Genomic DNA, 19,421 nt, shown 5'->3' on the forward strand with positions numbered 1-19,421 from the left:
TCCATTTAGGAGGAATTAGCTAGAAAGTAATTTAGACAACAGTGTCAGACTTTATTTTTGGGAGCTCCAAAATCACTGCAGATGGTGATTGCAGCCATGAAATTAAAAGATGCTTACTCCTTGGAAGGAAAGTTATGACCAACCTAGATAGCTTATTAAAGAATAGAGACATTACTTTGCCAATAAATGTCCGTCTAGTCAAGGTTATGGTTTTTCCTGTGGTCATGTATGGATGTGAGATTTGGACTATGAAGAAAGCTGAGCACTGAAGAATTGATGCTTTTGAACTGTGGTGTTGGAGAAGACTCTTGAGAGTCCCTTGGACTGCAAGGACATCCAACCAGTCCATTCTAAAGGAGATCAGTCCTGGGTGTTCTTTGGAAGGAATGATGCTACAGCTGAAACTCCAGCACTTTGGCCACCTCATGCGAAAAGCTGACTCACTGGAAAAGACTCTGATGCTGGGAGGGATTGGGGGCAGGAGGAGAAGGGGACGACAGAGGATGAGATGGCTGGATGGCATCACCGACTCGATGGACATGAATTTGAGTAAACTCCGGGAGTTGGTGATGGACAGGGAGGCCTGGCGTGCTGCAATTCATGGGGCTGCAAAGAGTCAGACACAACTGAGCGACTGAACTGAACTGAATTTAGACAAATAAGCAATTTGTCTTTTTCTTGTGTGCAAATTTTTGAATGAGTTCATTGGTCAGTAAGTTGATGAATTTGATTTCATAGGATCAACCTAGCAATACTTTATAATCAGAGAAGAGCAGAGGAATTCAAATAGATGTTCACCAACTTTCTGAAATGTTGTCACTTCCTGAGAAATCTGTGGTGTGTACTCAGTGACAGGAGCCTTTCATCCAACCTTGACATTTTAAGGCTATTAGTCAGTGATTCCACTACTGCACATTATGATTTCTTGAGCCACTTCACTGAAATTATTGAATTAATGACAATTGATTTTGACTCACTGTGCCTGAAAACTAACTTGAGCTAGTTACAAAAATCAAAATCGGAGATACAGTGACTCACATAACTGGGAAGTACAGAGGTTAATAACCTAACTTAAAGTGTGGCACAGTTAACATGCCCAACAATGTAATATTCACCCTATTTCCAAAAAGCCTTGTTTGCATATTTCTGTGTAGAGAGAGTAGAGAAAATGGCTGTCAACCAGATAACACTTACATAGTCCTAATAGCTCATGGGCTAAGGCTCTGGGCTGCTTTGATTATTTTTCTGGATTTCATGACCTTCTGGATTTCATGACAACCACACCTTTAGTGGAATTAGGGAGCTGACCCAGGCATTATGATAGACACGCTCTCTGGAAGAGATAGAGCAACAAAAGAGGTGATTTCTGGAGTAAAACAGTATTAATTTTATTAGATTATGGGCAAAATGTGTTAGAAAAGCCAAATGACGGATGCCTATTTCAGCCACTCTGAAATTTGTTGCTACATATAGAAAACCTGAATTTCTGTGATATGTTTATTTAATAGCACATTTTCTTGAAACCAGAAAAGAAGTTGCAGAAACAAAAAAATTTTTTTTACCTAAAATTGAAATGACTAAAGAGTTGCCATTGTGCTAATGAAGCTGAAAGGAAAGCAATTAAAAATCTAAATGCCTGAAAAATGACATCCATTAAACCTGCATTATATTGCTATTAGCTAAGGGACATAATGTCAAACAATAGATGTTTAAGATAATCAGTTTGGAAAAGAGAAAATTGCCTATTTACATGCATTTATTTTTTCATATTTACAAAAGCTATGTTTCTTTACTTTTTTATGAAACAGTCACCACTTAGGCATAATTTTGTTGAGTACTAAACACTTTGTATAAAGAAACTGTACATATAAACACTCAAAAATTAGTAGCTAATTATTCGTAGGAATCTGTATAGTTGTAACTAAAAGTAGTACATTGTTTTCCTGCTTAAATTTAATGTGATCGCTGCTCTGCCTATCCTTAGTTTAGTTGAACTGGAATTGAAGGAGAATGTGGACAGTTTAAAAGACAATATTAAATTTCAGCACGTATCTTCTGAATAAAATAAAATTAATTTTTATTACCAAATAGTAGCACCTTATGAAAACATCATATGAACTTCAGTGGGGGTACTACCTATGCAACCACTTGGTGCCAGATTCCAAACTCCAGAAGTGCTTAGAAGCAGAAAAGGAATAGCTAATTATTTAGTGTATTGAAAGGTATAAACTATTTGGTTGTAAAAATGGAGTTTTAAAAACAAATTGATATACAACACTGAAATATATCTCTATTGTTGTATCTCTATTTTAAAAGAAAAGCACATTCATAAACCTACTCTCTGATTTATGTTTCTGCTTTCTTGATCCTCTTATCTCCCCAAACTCTGCCTTTTCCTGTGTCAATGTATTTCATTTCAGACTTTAAAAATTTTTTCTGATTGCCATCATGGTGTACCACCATTAAAAGAAAAAAAAAACCTTTTTGAGAAGATGATGCATGCTCACTCTTAAGAATTTATGTCACCTTGATAATTCCATAGTACTGGCTTGTAGAACTACAAAACAATTGCTACTGTCTGCCTGGAGAGAGTCAAATGTAGAAATTGAGGACATTAGCTTTAGAGTCACACAGAAGGGAGTATTTGTGAGTGGTTTGATACTGGGTAGATTATGTTTCTCATACCTTCTTTATATGTAGTATTAGTACAATTACAACCTCTAGACATACAGATATTCAAAATTAGTAGTTTCACATTAAAAATAGGAATCGAAGTATTTCCTGTCTGCAGATCAGTCATGCACAAAGTTCAGGGATAGAGATACAGTCTGAAGACTGTCAACCTCATTGCTTAATATCTACAAATTGAGATGCTTTGTTAAAACCAAACTAGTATACAGGGTGCCAGGGAATACTTTAAAAGTATACCCTATTCCAGTCTCTTTTGTTACAGTACCAAACATGTATAACACATTAAGTACCTATTTTTTCCATTAAGTACCTATTAAGCAGTGAGGTTGACGATCTTCAGACTGTATCTCTATCCCTGAACCTTGTGCATGACTGATCTGCAGACAGGAAATACTTCTATTGCTATTTTTAATGTGAAACTACTAATTTTTGAATATCTGTATGTCTAGAGGTTGTAATTTCTTCAATTTTGTATCTTGACAAAGAGTTGGATACAACTGAGCACCTAAGCACAGCACAGCAGTGGGAGCCTGTCTAAAATAAAACAGAGAAAGTAACAACAACAAAAAGAGGGCAGTGTATTAGTGAAACATTCTATTTTATAGAAACAGAAAACCTTCTTTACCAAAACATGGAAAACCATAGAAACTCTTCCTCCCTCCAACCAGAATAAATCTCTAAAAGATAGTACAGGGAAAACACACTCAAGTATTAACAAGAAAAATGAAATTACAACATGTGCAAGAATGTAGCAAGATTCAGGGAAAACACAGTCTCACAGAAGTCAGCTAGTTTTTCTGCTAGACTTTTATCTCAGAGTTTATTGCTGAACTTGAAATAGTACAGAGCAATAAACAGTCAGGAAATATGTTGCTATAAAACAACAAAAAAAGATCATTAGAGATCTGCTTCTAAGAATTTTGGAATAACAAGTCCAGAATGACCATTCTACCATAAATAATTTAAAAACTGCAAAACATACATAATATAATTTTTCTCAGGGATTGGACATTGGACAGCAGAGGACTATTATTTTTGAGGAAAGAGGGGATAGAGAAATGAGGTCAGCTCTACAATTGCTCTGAATTTTTTCCTTCAGGCAATTTCTGAACAGTAAACAGGAGCGGGAACACAAAGAGAATCCAACAGATTTGAGTTTGGTAAGCCTAAAGTGACTGGAATTTGCACATCAGAATGAGAGAGGAGAAAATCGTGCAAAGATAGAGTTTTAAAAATCTGCATAGGAGACCACTTCAGGCTTTGTATGACATCAATATGTATGCTTATATGGTAAAACTCCAGAGGTGCAAGCAAAGAAAAACTCCCAGAGAAAGAAAACTTTCTGAGGAAGCCAGTAATTGTGAAGAGTCTCAGAAAGGTGGCAGCTGGAGTTTCACCAGTCACAGTAGACTTTGTTGAATGCACAGGGTATTCACTGGAGACTCCAGAAGAATTTCACCATAGTAAAGAAGTTGAACTCATCAATGAATAGGTCTACTGTGGATTATCCCTTTTTAAAGCCTGAAAACAAGTCCCAAAATTATCAAGCTAATTTGTCAGTAACTACCTACCAGAGCAAAGACTGCAGTCTTTAAAGTGAGACAACAGAGTCCAGGCATTGAATAATGTAGCATCGTCAAGTCCAGCATCAAACGAAAATTACTAGACATATCAAGACATAGGAAATTGTGTCCTTTTGAGGTAATCAGTTGATGGAAACAGCAGTCTCAAAGATGTTGGAATTTGCAGACATGATCTTTAAAAATGTTTATATGTATGCCTTATATATTCAAATATCAAAAGGAAAGCATGGCCATAATGAGGAACAAAGTAGATGTTATAAGAAACAGTCAAATAGAAACTCTAGACATGAAATATACAGTATTCTAAGTGAAAATTTTAATAGAAAAATTGGTCAGTAGAAAGCCCGTGTGGGTACATTAATATTAAACAGAGGGTGTGGGAAACATTCTTATTACATGAGTGGTGATTAAATAGGTGGATTATATTAATTTATTGATCTGTAGGCTTGTTTAATATGGACTCCTATGTATTTGGCATATTTAAAACATATAAAATTAAACATCCTGGAGATATTAGTCAATGAGATTAGACAGGAGACAGAAATTAGATTTATAACAAGTATAAAGAGGTAAAACTAACTCTGTTAAGAGATTTCTATTTTATAAAGAAGGAAAACCAAAAAGAATCAATGCAAAAGCTATTACCATGAGAAAATTCAGTAAAGGAGCGGGATATTAAATTAACTTAAATCTATCTATTTTCATATATACACACAGTACCAATTAGAAGACATAATGGAAAAGAAAGCTTCATTTTCAATATGAAAATAAGAAATAGGTTAAACTTCTGTGAAGAAAATGGCAAGTAGGTCCTGAGAAACAGCATTAGTCGTGAGCAATGCTAGAACAGCTGAGTAACATGTACCAAAAAACCTACCAGATACTAAAACATAAGATGAAGCTTCAGAAATAAAATTACTATATTGGGCACAGACATATGGAAAGATTAGTCGAGATAAATATAAAATCCATATAGAAAATCCGGTACATAAGGGAGTCAGTATGTGGTAGACATGGTATTTCCTATCAATGAGAGAAAAAAGTAGACTTTTTAATAAATGCTGTTAGAGCAACTGGGTAGCTACTTGTAAACTGTTGTCACATTTTACTTTTTGATCATTTCCACATGGGTCAGAGATTTAGATGTATCAATGTAAACCATGCCATTATTAGAACAACATTGGTTGATTTTATAACCTTAAAAGCGGAAAAACATTTTTAGTATTCAATTTAAGAAGCACTACAAAAAAAGAGTAGTTGCTTTGATTGTAAAATTTAAAAAGATTTTTATAGAAAAAATGTCATAAGCAAATCAAAAGACAAAATTGTGGGGAAATAATTTTACTTATATGACAGGCAAGAGGTTAATCTCACAAACTCATTAAAATCTCTTTGAAATCAATTACCAAAAAAAAAAAAGTTCAAGTACAAAGACATACATAAAAAAATGTATTTATCATTAAAGAAATGCTAATGTCTTTACTTTTTAAAAAATTTTTAATTGGAGGATACAACCGCTTTACAATGTTTTATTGGTTTCTGCCATATAGCAACAGAAATCAGTCATAACTATGCACACACATAGACACGCAGACACACATTATATATATATATATATATATAATATATATATATACACATACACACACATACACACATATATATGAAGCTTATATATACACACATATATAAGGGAGCTTCCTCTTGAGTGTCCTTCCCAGTCCCACATCCCACCCCTCTAGGTTGTCACAGAGCACCAGGTTGGGCTCCCTGTGTTATATAACAGCTTCCTACTAGCTAGTTGTTTTACACATGGTAGCTTATTTATGTCAATGCTACTTTCTCAGCTCACCCCACCCTCTCCTTCCCCCACCGTGTCACCAAGCCTGTTCTCCATGTCTCTGTCTCCATTCCTTTCCTGTAAATAGGCTCATTTTTCAAAATTCCATATATGTGTGTTAATATATGATATTTATATATTAGGTTATATATTATATAATATATATATATATTATAGATAGATAGATAACAGGTTCTGAGTTCATCTACCTCAGTTCAGCAGGTTCATATTTGTTCCTTTTTATGGCTGAGTAATATTCCACTGTGTATATATTCCACTGTACCACATCTTCTTTATCCATCCATCTGTCCATCGACATCTAGATTGCTTTCATGTCTTGGCTATTGTAAATAGTGCTGCAATAAACAATGGGGTGAGGTGAGGTGAAGCCACTCAGTCATGTCCGACTCTTTGCAACCCCATGGACTGTAGCCTACCAGGCTCCTCCGTCCATGGGATTCTCCAGGCAAGAATACTAGAGTGGGTTGCCATTTCCTTCTCCAGGGGATCTTCCTGACCCAGGGATTGAACCCAGGTCTCCCACATTGGAGACAGATGCTTTAACCTCTGAGCCACCAGGGAAGCCATTCCAGTCCATTTTAGTTCGCTGATTCCTAGAATGTCGACGTTCACTCTTGCCATCTCTTGTTTGACCACTTCCAATTTGCCTTGATTCATGGACCTGACATTCCAGGTTCCTATGCAATATTGCTCTTTACAGCATCGGATCTTGCTTCTATCACCAGTCACATCCACAACTGGGTATTGTTTTTGCTTTGGCTCCATCCCTTCATTCTTTCTGGAGTAATGACCTGGGGAGTTCCTCTTTTGGTATCCTATCATTTTGCCTTTTCATACCGTTCATGGGGTTCTCAATGGGGTACATGTGTCTTTTTGAATTGTGGTTTTCTCAGAGTGTATGCCAAGTAGTGGGATTTCTGGGTCATACGGTAGTTTTTAAAGGAATCTCCATAATGGTCTCTGTAGAGGCTGTATCAATTTGCATTCCTACCAAAAGTGCAGTACGGCTTACTTTTCTCCACATCCTCTCCAATATTTATTGTTTGTAGTTTTTGGTTTTTTGAGATTTCTTTTGATGATGTTTATTCTAACTTGTATGAGGTAATACTTCATTGTAGTTTTGACTTGCATTTCTCTAATAATGAGCAATGGTTTTTCCTGTGGTCATGTATGGATGTGAAGAGTTGGACTATGAAGAAAGCTGAGCGCCAAAGAATTGATGCTTTTGAACTGTGGTGTTGGAGAAGACTCTTGAGAGTCCCTTGGACTGCAAGGACATCCAACCAGTCCATTCTAAAGGAGATCAGTCCTGTGTGTTCTTTGGAAGGAATGATGCTAAAGCTGAAACTCCAATACTTTGGCCACCTCATGCGAAGAGTTGACTCATTGGAAAAGACTCTGATGCTGGGAGGGATTGGGGCAGGAGGAGAAAGGGACAACAGAGGATAAGATGGCTGGATGGCATCACCGACTCGATGGACATGAGTCCGAGTAAAGTCCAGGAGTTGGTGATGGACAGGGAGGCCTGGTATGCCGTGACTCATGGGATCGCAAAGAGTCGGACACGACTGAATGACTGAACTGAACTGAACTGAATAATGAGCAATGTTGAGCATCATTTCATGTGTTTATTGCCCATCTGTATGTCTTCTTTGGAGAAATGTCTGTTTAGGTCTTCTGCCCAGTTTCTGGGTTTTTTGTAGAAATGACAAGAGTCTTTAATCACATGAAAACAATGCTCAGATTTACTCTTGATAAGATAAAGTCAAACTGAAACAGCACTAAACATGTTTACTTATCTCTCGAGGTCATAGAAATCAGTTTGATAACAAACTTGTGAGAAAAGAGATCCTTTTATTCATCCTTATATGGATGACATTTGGCAATTCTTATTTCAGATTTCAAAGTAAGCATTTTTTTTCTTACCTCTCTGAAATCAGATTGTATTCTTCACATAATGATATCTTTCTATAGGATCAGGAGTTGATCATACCCTTATTATCTTTACCTATTTACCTCTTAATGGTTTTTGTTTTTATCATCGGAATGGAATGGTGTGTGGAGGTGGTAATGAACATGTGGGGGTGCACACCAAATAGTACAACTGAAGGCAAGTAATTGTTGAGTTTAGCACATAGTTGAAGACTTCTAGAGCACTAATAGACTAATGGGACCAATTCATACATTAATCAGGGCTCTCTTTTTAAACTGTGGGCATCAGCTTGTCAAAAACTTTCTGCTCAATTTGAGTAAAAAGATTTACTTTATTTAAACAATAAGGTACCAAAATGGGAACCAGCCACTTGAAAGAAAAATCCAGAGATTAGCATGTGCAGTGTATAAAGAAATGATGCTTTACTGATAATTTTTTGACTAACAGGACAGTATAGAATAGAATACAGACTTGGATGGCTGAGTTGAAAAGTGATTCAGAAAAATAGATCTGTGATTATGAAAAGTTTTAGAAATAGTTTAACTAGATTTATAATTGCTATTTTAAACAAGCACACTTTTGAAAATATATGCTTTAATAAAGTGTCTAGATCCAAAAATTTCAATAAACAGATGACAATGTAAGTAAATGCAGTGCTTAAAGATAAAAAAAAAGGGCTGAGATATGTTTCTCTCAGTAGTCCTACTCTTAATGTAGTTTTTGTATAGTCATTTGAAACTATTCTATGTGTGTTGCATAAACAACAAATCATCATACTCAGTTCAGTTCAGTTCAGTCCCTCAGTCGTGCCCGACTCTCTGCGACCCCATGAATCGCAGCACACCAGGCCTCCCTGTCCATCACCATCTCCCGGAGTTCACTCAGACTCACGTCCATCGAGTCCGTGATGCCATCCTGCTAACTCATGCTCTGTCGTCCCCTTCTCCTCCTGCCCACAATCCCTCCCAGCATCAGAGTTTTTTTCCAATGAGTCAACTCTTCGCATGAGGTGGCCAAAGTACTGGAGCTTCAGCTTTAGCATCATTCCTTCCAAGGAAATCCCAGGGTTGATCTCCTTCAGAATGGACTGGTTGGATCTCCTCGCAGTCCAAGGGACTCTCAAGCATCTTCTCCAACACCACAGTTCAAAGCATCAATTTTTCGGCACTCAGCCTTCTTCACAGTCTGACTCTCACATCCATACATGACCACAGGAAAAACCATAGCCTTGACTAGATGGACCTTACTTGGCAAAGTAATGTCTCCACTTTTGAATATACTATCTAGCTTGGTTATAATTTTTCTTCCAAGGAGTAAGCGTCTTTTAATTTCATGGCTGCAACCACCATCTGCAGTGATTCTGGAGCCCAAAAAAATAAAGTCTGACACTGTTTCTACTGTTTCCCCATCTATTTCCCATGAAGTGATGGGACCAGATGCCATGATCTTCGTTTTCTGAATGTTGAGCTTTAGGCCAACTTTTTCGCTCTCCTCTTTCACTTTCATCAAGAGGCTTTTTAGCCCCTCTTCACTTTCTGCCATAAGGGTGGTATCATCTGCATATCTGAGGTTATTGATATTTCTCCTGGCAATCTTGATTCCAGGTTGTGTTTCTTCCACTCCAGCGTTCTCATGATGTACTCTGCACATAAGTTAAATAAGCAGGGTGACAATATACAGCCTTGACATACTCCTTTTTCTATTTGGAACCAGTCTGTTGTTCCATGTCCAGTTCTAACTGTTGCTTCCTGACCTGCATACAGATTTCTCAAGAGGCAGGTCAGGTGGTCTGGTATTCCCATCTCTTTCAGAATTTTCCACAGTTTATTGTGATCCACACAGTCAAAGGCTTTGGCATAGTCAATAAAGCAGCAAGAGTTGCTTTTCTGGAACTCTCTTGCTTTTTCCATGATCCAGCAGATTTTGGCAATTTGATCTCTGGTTCCTCTGCCTTTTCTAAAACCAGCTTGAACATCAGGGAGTTCACAGTTCACGTATTGCTGAAGCCTGGCTTGGAGAATTTTGAGCATTACTTTACTAGCTTGGGAAATGAGTGCAACTGTGTGGTAGTTTGAGCATTCTTTGGCATTGCCTTTCTTTGGGATTAGAATGAAAACTGACCTTTTCTAGTCCTGTGGCCACTGCTGAGTTTTCCAAATTTGCTGGCATATTGAGTGCAGCACTTCCACAGCATCATCTTTAAGGATTTGAAACAGCTCCACTGGAATTCCATCACCTCCACTAGCTTTGTTCATAGTGATGCTTTCTAAGGCCCACTTGACTTCACATTCCAAGATGTCTGGCTCTAGATTAGTGATCACATCAGCATGATTATCTGAGTCGTGAAGAACTTTTTTGTACAGTTCTTCCGTGTATTCTTGCCACCTCTTCTTAATATCTTCTGCTTCTGTTAGGTCCGTACCATTTCTGTCCTTTATCGAGCCCATCTTTGCATGACATGTTCCCTTGGTATCTCTAATTTTCTTGAAGAGATCTCTAGTCTTTCCCATTCTGTTGTTTTTCTCTATTTCTTTGCATTGATCACTGAGGAAGGCTTTCTTATCTCTCCTTGCTATTCTTTGGAACTCTGCATTCAGATGCTTATCTTTCCTTTTCTCCTTTGCTTTTTGCCTCTCTTCTTTTCACAGCTATTTGTAAGGCCTCCCCAGACAGCCATTTTGCTTTTTTGCATTTCTTTTCCATGGGGATGGTCTTCATTCCTGTCTCCTGTACAATGTCATGAACCTCATTCCACAGTTCATCAGGCACTCTATCTATCAGATCTAGGCCCTTAAATCTATTTCTCACTTCCACTGTATAATCATAATGGATTTGAATTAGGTCATACCTGAATGGTCTAGTGGTTTTCCCTACTTTCTTCAATATAAGTCTGAATTTGGCAATAAGGAGTTCATGATCTGAGCCACAGTCTGCTCCTGGTCTTGTTTTTGTTGACTGTATCGAGCTTCTCCATCTTTGACTGCAAAGAATATAATCAATCTGACTTCAGTGTTGACCATCTGGTGATGTCCATGTGTAGAGTCTTCTCTTGTGTTGTTGGAAGATGGTGTTTGCTATGACCAGTGCATTTTCTTGGCAAAACTCTATTAGTCTGTGCCCTGCTTCATTCCATACTCCAAGGCCAAATTTGCCTGTTACTCCAGGTGTTTCTTGACTTCCTACTTTTGCATTGCAGTCCCCTATAATGAAAAGGACATCTTTTTGGGGTGTTTGTTCTAAAAGATCTTGTAGGTCTTCATAAAACCTTTCAACTTCAGTTTCTTCAGAGTTACTGGTTGGGGCATAGACTTGGATTACCGTGATATTGAATGGTTTGCCTTGTAAATGAACAGAGATCATTCTGTCGTTTTTGAGATTACATCCAAGTACTGCATTTTGGACTCTTTTGTTGACCATGATGGCTACTCCATTTCTTCTGAGGGATTCCTGCCCGCAGTAGTAGATATAATGGTCATCTGAGTTAAATTCACCGATTCCACTCCATTTTAGTTCACTGATTCCTAGAAAATCATCATACTAAAGTTTTTAAAATCAAATTTCTAATGTATAAGGAAATAGATATACATATACAACAAAATAATAAAAATTAAAATCCTGAAATGGTAAATTCAAACTGGAAGTTATTCAAATTTCCTACTGTATGAAAAGAGTTTAGAAGCAGTAATACTCATTGACAATAAACCCTCATCCCTAAAATTAATAAACCACCTTTTTTACAAAGAATAATCTGTACTTCTTGCAGAACTAGCAGCCTGGAGTTCTCAATAAGGAATATGTGAGCAGGACCTGAAACATTTTGTTATGAGAAAGGCAAAAAGAAAATGAATAAACATACACTAAAGAGATGTAGCAGCCAGCGTATGGCCAATTTAAAAACTACTAGAGGAATAATTCACTACCTTGAAACACATTAAATACATGATAAGTCATGTCTATAATGTTCAAAAAGAAGAAGTGAAAGGTGAGCAAACAGCAACAATAAATATTTAATTGCCATTGTGAGGAATGACCCACTCTCTCTCTGAAAATTAATAAGGGGAAAATTATGCATTAATCTTGAGTTTATTTATAGGAAATATTTTTGCAATTAAAATCATGGAATAAATGAGAAAAATATCTTCTTTACTGAAGAACAGCAGTGAATATAGTGATAATATATTTCTAATTTTCCAATTTTTCTTTTGCCCTTAAAATATTGAAATGGGTAGGATCTTAAATGCATCCATAAAACATTTGGCAAACTATTGATGGCAAACTCAAGGTGTCTAAGTATAATCCTTCAGGCCATGGGCTACAGAAAGAATGAATGTACATTTGTATTGAGAGCAATACCTGTTACTATTTGAAGTCAGAGATGAATCTCAGCATCTCTAACGTTCGGGCAAGAGAGTGTAATGGTCCTTCTAATGTAATGCAGTCTATGGCATACAGCAGCAGCTCTTAAGTCATCTTGCCAACATTATCTTAACCTAAATCTACTTAAGCCTTTAAGTACAACATCTATTTTTCCAGTAATAAAAGGTGGTTGAAATGTCAAATGCCACAGTGAAGACAATCAGATCAACACAGAAGGTAAGAAATATCTACAGAACAAATATCCTGCCTCTTCAGCAAAGCACTGATTCCTCAAAGGGAAGACTCTTTAAGATTCAGTTCAGTTCAGTCGCTCAGTGGTGTCTGACTCTGCGACCCCATGAATCGCAGCACACCAGGCCTCCCTATTCATCATCATCTCCCGGAGTTCACTCAGACTCACATCCATTGAGTCCGTGATGCCATCCAGCCATCTCATCCTCTGTCATCTCCTTCTCCTCCTGCCCACAATCCCTCCCAGCATCAGAGTTTTTTCCAATGAGTCAACTCTTCTCATGAGGTGGCCAAAGTACTGGAGTTTCAGCTTTAGCATCATTCCTTCCAAGGAAATCCCAGGGTTGATCTCCTTCAGAATGGACTGGTTGGATCTCCTCGCAGTCCAAGGGACTCTCAAGCATCTTCTCCAACACCACAGTTCAAAAGCATCAATTTTTCGGCACTCAGCCTTCTTCACAGTCCGACTCTCACATCCATACATGACCACAGGAAAAACCATAGCCTTGACTAGATGGACCTTAGTCGGCAAAGTAATGTCTCTGCTTTTGAATATACTATCTAGGTTGGTCATAACTTTTCTTCCAAGGAGTAAGTGTCTTTTAATTTCATGGCTGCAGTCACCATCTGCAGTGATTCTGGAGCCCCAAAAAATAAAGTCTGACACTGTTTCTACTGTTTCCCCATCTATTTCCCATGAAGTGATGGGACCAGATGCCATGATCTTCGTTTTCTGAATGTTGAGCTTTAGGCCAACTTTTTCAATCTCCTCTTTCACTTTCATCAAGAGGCTTTTTAGTTCCTCTTCACTTTCTGCCATAAGGGTGGTGTCATCTGCATATAATGAGGTTATTGATATTTCTCCTGGCAATCTTGATTCCAGGTTGTGTTTCTTCCACTCCAGCGTTCTCATGATGTACTCTGCACATAAGTTAAATAAGCAGGGTGACAATATACAGCCTTGACATACTCCTTTTCCTATTTGGAACCAGTCTGTTGTTCCATGTCCAGTTCTAACTGTTGCTTCCTGACCTGCATATAGGTTTCTTAAGAGGCAGGTCAGGTGGTCTGGTATTCCCATCTCTTTCAGAATTTTCCACAGTTTATTGTGATCCACACAGTCAAAGGCTTTGGCATAGTCAATAAAGCAGAAATAGATGTTTTTCTGGAACTCTCTTGCTTTTTCCATGATCCAGCAGATGTTGGCAATTTGATCTCTGGTTCCTCTGCCTTTTCTAAAACCAGCTTGAACATCAGGGAGTTCACAGTTCACGTATTGCTGAAGCCTGGCTTGGAGAATTTTCAGCATTACTTTACTAGCATGTGAGATGAGTGCAACTGTGCAGTAGTTTGAGCATTCTTTGGCATTGCCTTTCTTTGGGATGGGAATGAAAACTGACCTTTTCTAGTCCTGTGGCCACTGCTGAGTTTTCCAAATTTGCTGGCATATTGAGTGCAGCACTTTCACAGCATCATCTTTCAGGATTTGAAACAGCTCAATTGGAATTCCATCACCTCCACTAGCTTTATTCGTAGTGATGGTTTCTAAGGCCCACTTGACTTCCACATTCCAAGATGTCTGACTCTAGATTAGTGATCACATCAGCATGATTATCTGGGTCATGAAGATCTTTTTTGTACAGTTCTTCCATGTATTCTTGCCACCTCTTCTTAATATCTTCTGCTTCTGTTAGGTCCATACCATTTCTGTCCTTTATCGAGCCCATCTTTGCATGAAATGTTCCCTTGGTATCTCTAATTGTCTTGAAGAGATCTCCACAGCTTTAAGAGCCATGACGACCAAAAGAATGCCACTGAATAGGTAATTATCTATTCACCCAGCTGTAAATGATATTGGAGAATGTTGAGAAGATATGAATATGGATTGGCTATTAGATATAATTGGAGAACTATTGTTTCTTTTGTTAAACCTGATAATCATTTCACAGTTATGTAAAGGAGATCTCATTTTTGAGAGATTCATTATAGAAGTATTTATTGTTGAAATATGATGCCTGCAACTTAGTGTGAAACTCTTTCAAGGTTATATACATATAATTTTAATTTTTAGTATTATCCCATATTCAGTTCATTTTAATCATTCTATAATTTAAAGGAAAAGCAAATGAAAAAAATTTCTGAGAACTCTTATTGTTTCTTATACCTGTCTTGACACTTCCATACAACCTCCAAATGGAAGGAATAACTCCTTCTGTAAATACAATTAGAACTCAGAAATGTGGATGATTTCTTTAAAATGAAAAGAAGTATTTAAATTTTAACTGACTTTTGCAGTTGTTTGAGCACAGGGATATGTCCTCAATAACTTAAAAATAACAATAACAATAACAATTATTATAGATATTATGATATGTAACTGTTTTTTCAAGTTTTTCTTTTTTTTTTTAATTTATTTATTTATTTTTAATTTTTACTTTACAATTCTGTATTGGTTTTGGCATAGATTGACATGAATCCACCACAGGTGTACATGCGTTCCCAAACATGAACCCCCCTCCCATCAAGTTTTTCAAGAAGATTAGGGTCAACGTTTAATTGAAAAATGAATATACAAGTAAGTAGCTGAGAATTGTTATAGTTTATATTTTCATCCAATCTATAAAGACATTCTTCATATCCTTTTAAATTAAAAATGATTATTGTTCAATATCTCACCCATATTTCTATTATTTTTTAGACTTATTTAACATTTATTAGACAACCCTACCTGTTTTTCAGCAAATATTAACTTCTTTCCCTAATCTCTTTCTCTTTTCTCTCTCACTCCTCATTTCTTTATTCTAATAGGGGATAGAGAGGAACTTAATGAATAATATCATTGTAAGCAATCTGATTATATGCAGTGTAAGTAATGTGATTTGATCATTTAAAAAGGAAAAAGCCATCCTTAAGCGCTTTTCACTACATTGAATTAAATATAAGGTCTTTAAGTAAATTGAGAGTTGCTTTGAATTCCCACTTAATCTACCCCTTCTATGTCTGGTGGCTCAGATGGTAAAGAATTCACTCACAATGTGGGAGACCTGGGTTTGACCTCTGGGTTGGGAAGGTCCCCAGGAGAAAGAATAAGCTACCCACTCCAGTATTCTGGCCTGGGGAATTCCATAGACTGTACAGTTCATGGGCTCACAAAGAGTTGGACACAACTGAGCAGCCTTCACTCTATGTCTAGAATGAGAGTTAAAGTATGAGTTAAGTTTGAAATTTATGGGGTGAGATGCAGTTCTCTGACTACCATTCCCACTCCAGCTATTTAATCTCAAAATATCTGATATTTGCATACAATATAATTGAAGCAGAGTCAGAGCCTTAGGAAAATATCAGTTGTATAAAAGGAGAAAGAATGTAAAAATATAAGTGAAAGCTAAACTCAAATATAATTTGGATTTGAAATGGCAACCCACTCCAGTACTCTTGCTTGGAAAATTCCATGGATGGAGGAACCTTGTAGGCTACAGTCCATGGGGTCGCAAAGAGTCAGACATGACTGAGCAACTTCACTTTAAAAAGGAAAAATAAAATGACACAGCAAGCACATACTGGAAAAGAAGATTAAATGGCTTATATTATTAAAATTGCTCTATTATTAGGAGAAATATTAAAAATCTTAGCAAGCAAGATTGTCCTTTAAGATAAATATTAAGAAGATATCTTATTAAAATAACCTGGAGAAATGAAAAAAAGCCATACTATAGCCATACATTAAGACAAAAATTCTCTATTTATCACTAAAGCAAATTAAAAATTTAATAATTTCAGAAAATTCAAGTTTTTATAGAAGTAAAACATAGTGTTTTAATCCTGAATATGTACTAGGTGTTATATATTTTCATAGGGTACAGATGATAATGAATTTTTATCTGCAAATTAGTATGCAACTAATAATATTAGAATAGAAGCCCATTCTATTATTCTTGTCCTGAGAATTCCCTGGACAGAAGAGCCTGGCAGACTACAGTCCATGGGGTAGCAAAGAGTCAGACACAAGTGAGTGTCTAACACACACAATAATATTAGAATACTTGAGTAGCATGCAAGTCTAATACATTTAGATTGATACCTTTTATATAAAAAACAATTTGCAGATGGCACAAATGTTTAAATGAAAAAAAGAGAGAGAATTTTATTATCTTGGAGCAGAGAAACATTTCTAATTATGTTACGACCTATAAGAAATGTCAGAATATGGGAAGGAAATGGTTAGCAGCTGGCTTGGAATCTAGTTCCTTCCTTTACTAAGAAGTTGCCCCTGGGAACGGGAAAAGGAAACTGACCCAGATAAATCTTTAAAATATGCTAATAATATTCCTTCTGGCAAACACCTACACTAATGGCATTTCTGTTCTAGTTCTATACTATGTAATTGGTCTGTCTGGGTTATTTATGGCAAGCAAATAAGGAATCTGTACATTTATGGGTCATGAAAAATGCCAGGTAATGTGTACTATCACAGTAGAGTAAGTCCCCTACATACTGACCTTCAAGTTGCAGTCTTTCAAAGATGCAAACGTGAGTTCGCATGTCCAGTCCCCGTAACTTAGTGCGCGTGTCTGGCGGACTCTGTTACCTGTGTGTGGTCTCTACAAGTGGCTGTGCTTTTGTGTGCTTTACAGTACTCAGCATAAAGTAGGACAGTATCTTAACTTCAAGCCTAGAATATAATCTATGACAAGAAAAAAAACAGTTACTACCCAGACAGCATCACATCGTTTTTTTAAGAGGGTAGATAGAACTGAATCCAGCAAGTCACCAGGGCCTGTGCCATCAACATTAGGCACGAGTGAAACTGCAGCTTGCCCTCCGTCTCCTATTGCTGATGAACCTTCAGCTCTACCATCTCCCACCTTCTCTCCCTCCTCTAGTCAGTAACTCTTCTTTCCTGTTTCGATGCCAGCCCCTGTATGCCAGATGTTATACAGTACTGCTATACTTTTCAAGGTACCATACTGTAAGATTAAAAATGTTGTCTTTATTTTGTGTGTGTGTTTGTTACGTATTACTTGTGTGAAAAGCAGTATCAGCCTATTACAGTACAGTACTATATAGTTGATGATGCTATTTGGGTACCTAGGCTAACTTTGTTGGGCTTACAAATTAGACTTTTAAATGGACTCTCGGAGTGGAACTCATTTCTCATTTGTATGTAGTGGACTTCCAGTATAAAACAGTGACATACTGCCACTAAGACTGTTCCCTTATGTGTAACAGATATTATTGCATCCGTAACATGGAGACTTCAGATATTAATTAATCTGACCTATAGAGAGAGCACACCAATGGGTTAAGAAAGAACCTGCAGGGCTGTGTTGCTACTTCCTGCTCTGCTGTCTTCCTATATTCATGACATTATTAGTACAACTTGCTACTGGATAAAATCTGTAATTTGTGCAATTTGAAATAGTCCAGGGATTTGAGGCACTATCTTCCTGTTTGGGAGACTGTCCTAATAAATGATACAATGACTCCTCACTACCTCCTCTGAATCAGCTAATTCCCACTGTGCAAAAACATTACCACTTGCTTTATTCATTTACCAAGCAGATTTTTGTCTTCTCAAAGATCTTTCATTCTCTTGTTAGCTACATGGTGCTTCTAAGACTTATTTTAAATTCAATAAAATGTTTTTTAGGTTTCCTCAACCTAAGAGCTTTTAAGAATTTTTCCACCCATCATTCCATGAAGCAGAAGTTTAGGTCTAATGCCAAAGTCCATGTTAATTTCTCTCTACATATGATGGAACTTACCCAGCAGAAATTGTCATTCCCTTCCCACTCTGTCTACCATGTGTAGCTAACATCATAATGAACATCAATGCATTTTGCTATAAGTCCGACTGTAGCTTACAACACAGATAAATGATGCTTCACCACAGTACTCCAGGGACCCCTTACTGATCTATAAAATTCAGTACTCAGGATGAAAAGTATTTGTCATCCAAGTTATATAATGTCTACCAGGAGCAGTATGAATATCTGGGGAAGCTGAGCATTTAGAGATTGAAATAAAATGCTGGAGAAAAAAAGCCTCAGGTTATGTCCAGGGATGAGAGAAGTGCTGAATCAGTGGCAGGGTCATAGTGAAACTATAAAGAGAGAGAAGAAAGAGAAGCACTTCAGAGTGGGATGTTCCAGAACTATTTCCTTTATGTGATGGTCAGTGTTTATAATGCACACCAGCCTTTAATCAAGAATGCAATTGAGAACATATCTACTTTTGTAAGTGATCCAGAAATCCCTGGCTTACCTCTCTGAAGGTGTAAATATGGCTGAGCATGCTTCCTGCAGCTGTCGGCTCTTCACATCAGGTGGCCAAAGTATTGGAGCCTCAGCATCAGTCCTTCCAGTGAATGTTCAGGTTGATTTCCTTTAGGATTGACTGGTTTGATCTCTGTGCTGTCCAAGGGACTCTCAAGAGTCTTCTCCAGCACCACAATTCAAAAGCATCAGTTCTTTGGTGCTCAGCCTTCTTTATGGTCAGCTCTCGCATCTGTACGTGACTACTGGGAAAACCATAGCTTTGACCACATGGACCTTCATTGGCAAAGTGATGTCTCTGCTTTGTAATATGCATCTTAGTTTGCCACGGCTTTTCTTCCAAGGAACAAGCGTCTTTTAATTTCGTGGCTGCAGTCACTATCTGCAGTGAATTTGGAGCCCCAAATCAGTTCATGTGGCCTTTTGTATGAAGCATAAATAAGAACTCTCTGATGATCTCTGCTCCAGCT

Source organism: Oryx dammah, unplaced genomic scaffold (assembly GCF_014754425.2).
Source record: "Oryx dammah isolate SB20612 unplaced genomic scaffold, SCBI_Odam_1.1 HiC_scaffold_5, whole genome shotgun sequence".
Taxonomy (NCBI): domain Eukaryota; kingdom Metazoa; phylum Chordata; class Mammalia; order Artiodactyla; family Bovidae; genus Oryx; species Oryx dammah.